The sequence below is a fragment of the Bacillus rossius genome, chromosome 1 (genome assembly GCF_032445375.1).
Source record: "Bacillus rossius redtenbacheri isolate Brsri chromosome 1, Brsri_v3, whole genome shotgun sequence".
In the NCBI taxonomy this organism is placed as follows: Eukaryota; Metazoa; Arthropoda; class Insecta; order Phasmatodea; family Bacillidae; genus Bacillus; species Bacillus rossius.
In genome coordinates, this window is record NC_086330.1 from 33,247,137 (window position 1) to 33,255,603 (window position 8,467).

Consider the following 8,467-nt stretch of genomic DNA (forward strand, 5'->3'; position numbering starts at 1 on the left):
TCACGGAATTGATGATAGTTACGAAGACTTGGGCGCCATTTTGAACTCATGATGTTGCACTAAGTGAATATCAGTTGAAATTATTTGCGGCAGATCAACAAATGCAAGAAAGCTATTGAGTTAAAATTTTAGTAAAATAATGAAGAAAAAAAATTAATGAAGAAACGAAAAAAATCAATATGGTGTATAAGAACGAGCCTGAAGCTGTATGGGTGACTTAATACCTGTGAAAATATGCGACTTATCTAAATCAGCTGTTTGATCTGGAGTTTTCTGTGTGCAGTTCAAATCAGTACCTACACGTAATCTTGAGTTTTGTTTCCTGTTTCGTTTAAAGGTCAGATTATCATTTATTTCACCAAATTGAACACGATCCTAATTGTGAATCGTTTTTGGAGGAGGAAAAGATCCCGGCCAGGTCGGAGATTTTTCAGTCGCAACAAATAATATTCTCCGTGTTCAGGTCTTGGTATTACTTAGTATTTCATCTTAATACTGTGGAAGGCAGTAGGAAAACTCCACACAACCAACCTGCTGTGAGAATTTTAAGGGCATCAATACTTGGGGTCACCGGGCTCAAAATTGAGCAATCAGGACTCATTGCCATCATTAACACCATAATCATCGCCATAACCATAGTTAAATTCAAGCTAGTAAATAAAGACGCGATCAAAGACGTGGGGATATACTGATTTACTGCCAAATGTAAGAAATATCTAAACATTTTTAGTATAGTTTACTGAATTTCACATAGCCAGCATCTTCGTTCTGTCTATAAATGTACAAGGCCTAGTACGAAATGTTTTAGTAAACGTGGGTGCTGCGAAAATTAAATTCCAATAATAACTAACATGCCATGAAACTGCGTCTTTTTTTACGACTTGTAAGATAATAAATTTTAAAAAATCTTCTCAAAGGGGTTTGTATTCTTTTTTTTAACCTTTTTAAGTGATGACTTTAACGCCGTGTACAGTTTACTCGAACATGTTATAAATTTTGCAGGCATTTATCTGCTACTAGCTGCAGTACCCGGCGTTACCCGGGCTGAACACAGGGTGAAGGGGAATTTTTTTTAAAATCTGATAGAGACAGCAATTATCTTCGTAACTTAAACATCAAGTGTACAAAATTTCACCAATAGTTGCCCAAATTCTGATTGATAGGGTAGAAAATGGGCGATGTGGGTAGGAACGGGAGGAAAGAAGTGTTTAAAAATCTCATGTAATAAATTACTGTTGTTAAAACCAGATTAGATAATAGTTTTCGTCTAATTTATAACGTCAAGTGTGCAAAATTTCACAAGGATAGCCAAACTACAGCTTTAAGAGTTAGGGAAGGGAAATAGTGGTTGTTTCTCGTAATCTCATGTTTTCAGTGAACTTCTTTTTCTTAAACTGGATGTTGACGATAAATCCTCCCTTTTTTGTTCGAGAGTTGTTAAAAATATCACCAAAGAGAGCCAAAAATCTGCTTTAAGGGATAGTCAAGTGGAATGGGAGTATGTAGTTATTTGTAAACTTCATGTAGCCAGGAGTAATGGTAGGTTTAACAGTAGCTTTGTTTTTTATTTTGAACATCAAGTGTCAAAAATTTCATCAAGAGGTGAAACAGTCGACTTAAAGGGGTGGGATAGAGGATGGGGTTTTTTTTCTTGAAATATAATGTATTTAATAAACCTTCTTTTATCAAAATCATTATGTAGACAGTAATTTTCCTCCTCTTTTGACCGTCAAGTGTGGAAGATGTTATCAAGTGTTTACCAGTACTTTACTTTACGTGGTGGAAAAGTTAGACGGGGGTGGTTTTTAAAAATCTCATATCGATAATTTGATGGCTGTAAATTTTAGTTAAATGTAGACAGTTAATTTTATCTTAGCTTAAAACGTCGAGTTTGCAAAATTTCATCAATAAGTAATATGACACTGCTTTAGGGGTAGTAGGGGATTTGGAGGTGATTTTTGGAAATCTCCTGTAGACAGGGGATTGGAGCATTTAAAAAAAATCGGACATAGACAGTTATCCTTCTCTTAATGTTAACGTCAAGTGTGCACAATTTCATAAAGAAATACCAATATTCTGTTTTAAGGGATGGAATGGGGAAGGCTTGGTTTCTGAATTCTCATATGGAGAGGAAGAGGGAGGTGACTATTTTGAATTAAGATAAAGCAGTAAATTTATTCTGGTTTTAACATAAATTGTGCCTAATGTCATATATATGTACCAACATTATGCTTTAAGGAATGAAAAAAAAGGTGACTGGGTGGTTTTACAAAGTTTCATGTAGCCAGTGACCTTACACATTTCCTAAATTATAGTTTTAACAGTAATTTTCTTCGTGTATTGAATGTCATGTGTGTAAATTTTCATCAAGTACCAAATGTCTACCTTAAATTGTGGGAAAGAGGGATGGGGTGTATTTTCGACATTCCTTTTTATTCTAATTCAGTTAAAGACAGTAATTTATCCCTTAATTTATACGCAAATTGCACTAAATTTCATAAAAGAAGAACTGAAATTCTGTTTCAGGGTGTGAGAAAAGGGGACGGAGTTTTTTTTATTCAATATAGACATTGACCCAACAATTTTTTTATAAATCAACTATAGGCAGAAATTTTACCTTTATTTTGAATGCAAAATGAACAAAATTTAATCAGGTAGTTTGAAGTTATTTTTTTAAGGGGTGGGAACTGGGTATTGGGGTGGTTTTTCGAAATCTCATGTAGACAGCGACCTTCCTCGTATTTCGAAGGTCAAGCATACAAAGTTTCAACTCAATTAGATGGATTGCTTAGGAACGCATACGCGACAAACACACACACAAACATATGTTTAATCGTCTAAATTATTATTATTTTTTTCAATTACCCACGCGGTCCATCCCGATTTTCCTTCTAGCGGGAAATGTGGCGGACGTTGCCTTGGGAATAAATATCATGCGCATCAAATTTCAGAACGTCTATTTAGAGTAACGTTTATTTTATAGTCAGTGTTGCAGTAACGGTGGAAAACCCAAGGAATACAAAAATGAAAAATTTATATCTATTTCCTTTGTATATATAAACATGGGTATCTTAGTATCTACGAAATTTGCAAAAACGGATAAATTGGTGTTGAATGAAACCTCAATAATACAAATTTTATCCTTGGGCGAGTTCGCTAGGTAAGCAATGCCGCCCAGTTTAACCTTTCCCGCTGGCGTTATCTCTTTATGACCTGCATTCTCCTTACAGTCGTCTATCATCTTGAACCGTTTCCTTGCTCGTTTCCCGCAACTATCTTCGTACCTACCCCTCCCGAACCCTCCTATCAGGTCATCTCTCCTCGGAACACGGGCTCGCCAGTTCCTCCTCCTCCGTCTTGTTATATCTAATAACTGTCTTCTCTCACGTACTCCGGCCAATAATTCCTGGTTCTTCACCTCCTATATCCACTTCATCTTTTACATATATATATTTCCAAATCCATATCTCTCCCTTTATCGCTTGATACTCACTCTTCTCTGTTTTGCCATTTTTCCGTTTAAGCTTGTCGTTCCAGGAGTAACGGTGGGTGAGTTGGAGTCGATCTACTTTGAGGCCGTCGGATGCACGCAAGTTTTCGGTACGATATGGTTCCAGGTTTGAGTCCTTAGTAAAGCCAAAATATGGGGATTGGCACATCTTATACTACATGCGTTTGACTGTTTAAAAAAAAAAATCACATTACAGTAGTATATATTGGGGGCTCCTGCGACAGGTTCAAGGCTCAAGAGCTGTCAGTTAATGTCCACCATCTTGGATTGTGATATCACGGCGGCCATCTTGGACCTTGACACTTCACCTTGTCACTTGACCCCGTCCAACATCTTGGATTCCTCCATCATGAAATCGAGTGTCCCACTCACGATCGTTGCACTTTTCGTTATGGCAGATCCTTCCGCCAATTTGAATTTTGACATCATGTGCACCATATTGTTTTCGTCATCCGGAGGTCGCCATATTAAATGACGTCACAGCTGACAAATGTTTTGTCCTGCTGGAGGTCACCATCTTGTATACGGCCATCTTTGTTTCTGCTGTTTGTACTTAGAGTGCGACAGCATCTCTCTGCCTCATGCACGTAAGGTCTATTTTCCATTACCTACCAATTTTTTATGGTCCTTATCGACATGCATATTATATTCAATTTTTTTATACAAAATACATCGGAACCGCGGTGACTCGGACTCGGACCCCTGGGTTGGGAAAATTACGCCTTTGACCACTCGGCCATCGAGACATTTACCAGACTGAGGTTTAAATAAGATATATAAAAAACGAAAACTTTCAGACTTGTAATTTTTTAAAATTTAAATGAATGATAGTATCACATGTTGCAGACCAAGCTACCATCTTTGATTCCAATAATTGCTACTAGGATTGCTAGTGTCTTGAAGTACATACAGCATCTGTTAAAATGCTCTGACCCCATATTGGTTTAATTTTTACCGTCTAGACTGCAGTAGTAGTTATTACCAGACTATCGGCCATATTGACAACCATCTTGATAATCTGTAACTATTAACCTATAAATTTGGGAATATTAAAAAAAACATTAAAAAAATTACTTATTGAAATAGTGATTGATTCGACTATTCATGTCCTCGGTTCATTCCTTCGTCGATGCAAAAATAGTTAATAATGTTATGATTACTTATTTAATTAAATATGGTATAAAATGATAAAAGAGGATTAAATGTCCATATAATAGCTTGCATTGGTCATTTATGCTATATTGGTTGCCAGCTTGTATATATGTAATTATTAAAATATAAAATTGGGGAAACAATTCTAAAAATAATTTTTAAATATATATTTTTTTATGTAATGATTATTCTATCGATTTTAGTCCTTGATTTAATCTTTCGTCGATGCAAAAAGAGTAAATTTAGGTACAAAAATATTTATTTTATTTAATATCACTTTACCATCTACATAAGTAACGTGTTCTAGAAATAAAACAAAACATTTTCATAAACAAAAAATTATTACATAAATTTAAAAAGTACAGAAACAAGCAAATTACTAGCGTTTCTCTATTCATGCAGTCTTCTTTGAGTGCAAAACGAGTCATTTGCATGCCTTGGCATGTGTTTCCATGGCAGCTCCACATGACTGTTGGTTACCACATACAGCACACAGTTTAGAGTTCTCAGTTTCGTTAAAAGCACGGTTACATAGGCTATTTCATGATGCCTCGCACTGAAAATGCGTGCAAACAACATGTCACACAAGATATATTTTGGTCCCGATGAATGTGCAAAACAGTCTGTCACAATTCCTAATGCGCCTTTAAAAAATTTTCCGTAGTGTATAAAATGGCTACAACACCCGTAGGACTTATTTTTGACACGTTTAGAGTTGTTATTTATTACAAACGTGTATTCCATACTCGCGAATTTTCAAGTTTTTGATATCTTCACAGTAGGCACAGTTAAGTAATGGAACACCACCAGTGGCTGCTGATGACACTGCACTCGTTAAAGTCTCCTCTAGTGCTGTCGGTGATGATGGTACACCTTCAGTTGAGATCTCTGGAGATGTCAGCCTCGTTGCCATCGGGATGACTCGCCATCAGCGTTGCTGATGGACCAAGCGTATCTGAACCACGATGCCAGGACATGTCCAACGTCAAGCTTATACACCTAGTGTATCCGAACCACGAGAGCTTCTTTTTTCGTTACTTGTCATATCTTACAAACAAATATGACATGTTTCAAGCAGACAAAAAGAAGTCTCCATCTTGTCAGACCCATATTGTGGATATTATCTATTACATTCAAATAAACAATCAAAACATTTTTTTTTCACTTGCTATAGGACCAAGATTTCTTAAAAAAAATGCTTTATGTTTACTCCAAGACCAAGAGATCTTATCCATTAAATATTCAGTCGTAGCTACAGAATTGACCACGCACATTTAACGAAAAGGGTACTCTTCACGAACATTCAACTCGATAGGATACGATTGTTAATATACGATAGGACACGGAATCATCAGGCTCCAATTGCTAAAATTTCGTTTGGCTCCAACTTCTCCAATTTAATTTTGCTCAAACTGCTCCAACTGCTCCAAATAAATTTGGATCCAACTGATTTGAATTGTATTTTGCTTTTACTTTCCCTGATTGCTGGAGAGGCTTTATGATAACTCTCCATTTTATTTATTACTGGTGACGATTATTGCATTTTTAAGATATAAATTGTAGTGTTCCTCAACGTTTTAAGGCAAAATAACTGACTTAGTAATGAATCTCATTTGTTTGAATTCCACATGATAAAAAAATATTATAAGTGCGGATTTGGAAACAAGAATTGACCAACTAAACGAAACTAAATACAATGGCTTGTCTCATAAAAAAATATCAAGCAACGATTTTTTTATCAGGAATAATCAAAACACGGATAAATCGAACAGAAGTCTCGCAAAATCCAGGTCAGTGAATGTTACATTAAACGATTATTTTATATAGATTGCACATACTTAATACATTAATAATATGCTTAGCATACAAATATACATATGCACAAAACATACATAAGTATATTAAATATATGCAAGCACGCGTATAAGTAAGTGTATTCACTGAGCTGGATTTTCTGAGCTCCACACAGCGGGTGGGTCTTGCCGAGAAGAAAGGATAGGAAGTTGCCAGACCTGACTACAACATAATGGTGCCGAGTTGTAGGATCCGGAGCCAAGCCGCAGCTGCAGCGAAGTTGCGTGGCACGACCTGTAGTTGGCGAGATCGTTCCCCCTCCTCCCCCCTCGTGGGTCAGTGACTTGGCACGGGCATCGTTGGTGAAAGCAGTCCGACGTGCGGTCACTCCACATACAAGCCCAGCTCATTCCAGTTACAGCCAACAGGGGGCGTAGCTCAGATGGTAGAGCGCTCGCTTAGCATGTGAGAGGTACCGGGATCGATACCCGGCGCCTCCAGTCTTTTTTACATTTATAAAAAAAAATAGAATTTTTTGTTTGGTACTTAACTGTTTTTTTTTTTCCAGAGTTTTATCACGACAGTCAATTGCATTAAATCACACTAAATGGTACATTATCCAAGTGATTTTTGTGTGACAAATGCAACTATAATTAACTTAGGTAGAATTTTTTTTGTAATAATACAATCTGACGAACTGACGGATGACACTTCATTAATACTAGGCCTTACGCACCACCAACTCCACCTTTTCTAGGCATAGTCATTTTGAAATAACTAACAGTGAGTGAGGCAGTGAGTTTGAAACGGCGGGCCTCTTTCTGTTCATTTCACTAACGTATTTTTTTGTTGATGTAATTTTACCAAGAATAAACGAAATAGTGTAAATGTTTACAAAAACGTTTCCTGAATAATACACGAATAGTTACCGCCACTCAAAAAGATTTTTTTTTTTTTCGAGGCAACATTTGGAGTCAAATATGTTACATGGATGAGGGATCCTATGTCCACTATTGACGGAGTGTTTCGACTAATTGATAATTCTCACAGAGAACAGCTGGCTGGATACGGAGATGGATGGAGGACGACATTTACCAAACACCACACCGACACTCATAACGCGCGCCGCTGCAGCAAAGAGAGCCGTGTGACAGTGCAGGTTGTTGCATGCAATTGTAATGCTCAGTCTGTGGCGGCCTCAGACTTTGCGGGGCCCCGGGGACACTTACTTTCGCAGGGGCTTATATTTTCGACGTGACAACGTCTAATAAATCGATGAACGTCGGCTGCACGCACATAAAGTTTCCCGTTACGCACATTGTTCCGTTACGCTGTGTCCAGTTACGTTCATTGTTCCGTTACGGTGTGTCCCGTTACGCTCATTGTTTCGTTACGCTGTCGGCGAGTGCAGTAATAATAGGTTATGTTACAATTGACTAAAAAATTAAAGGTGATTCATATAATTGATGATATATATTTGATTACACTTTATATATTTGAAAACTTGTTCATAATTATATTTAAACTTTATAGCTAAACGCCAGTTTTTAAAATTAATTACAAGTCATCTACACGTAAACTGTTTCGTCGACTGTTTATAAAGTGAAGTGAAAAATTTATCTGGTTTTCATTGCTTATTACAACAAAAGTTTCGGCAATAAAGGTTAATAATTCTTGCATTTTAAAATCTGATTACTAGTATAATTTCAAGTATTTATTATTTTATTATTAAAATAAAAATGATTCAATTTTATTCATAAAAGTATGCAATTATTTCATCAATGTTTTGTTATGACATTGTCACGTTAAACTATCGTCCGTAAATCGACTTTACAGACAACCAATTTCTTTAAGAACATGATTTACTACCACTTGTGATTCTTAAGGCTCGGTTTCACACGCAATTAATTATTTGAGAGTTTTTCATGTAAATTTATCTTTATGCTGCTTTTGAATTTTGTATTTCATCTAAAATTTACTCAACGGATAGTTACTAAGTAATATCGTATG

General features: G+C 36.3%; 1 non-coding gene across 1 annotated transcript; it reads left to right on the forward strand.

The window, feature by feature from the left end:
• The first annotated feature begins 6,884 nt into the window (after positions 1-6,884).
• On the forward strand, positions 6,885-6,957 carry Trnaa-agc (transfer RNA alanine (anticodon AGC)). The gene has a single exon. It is a non-coding gene; the product is annotated as a tRNA-Ala (tRNA).
• The last annotated feature ends 1,510 nt before the right edge of the window (positions 6,958-8,467 follow it).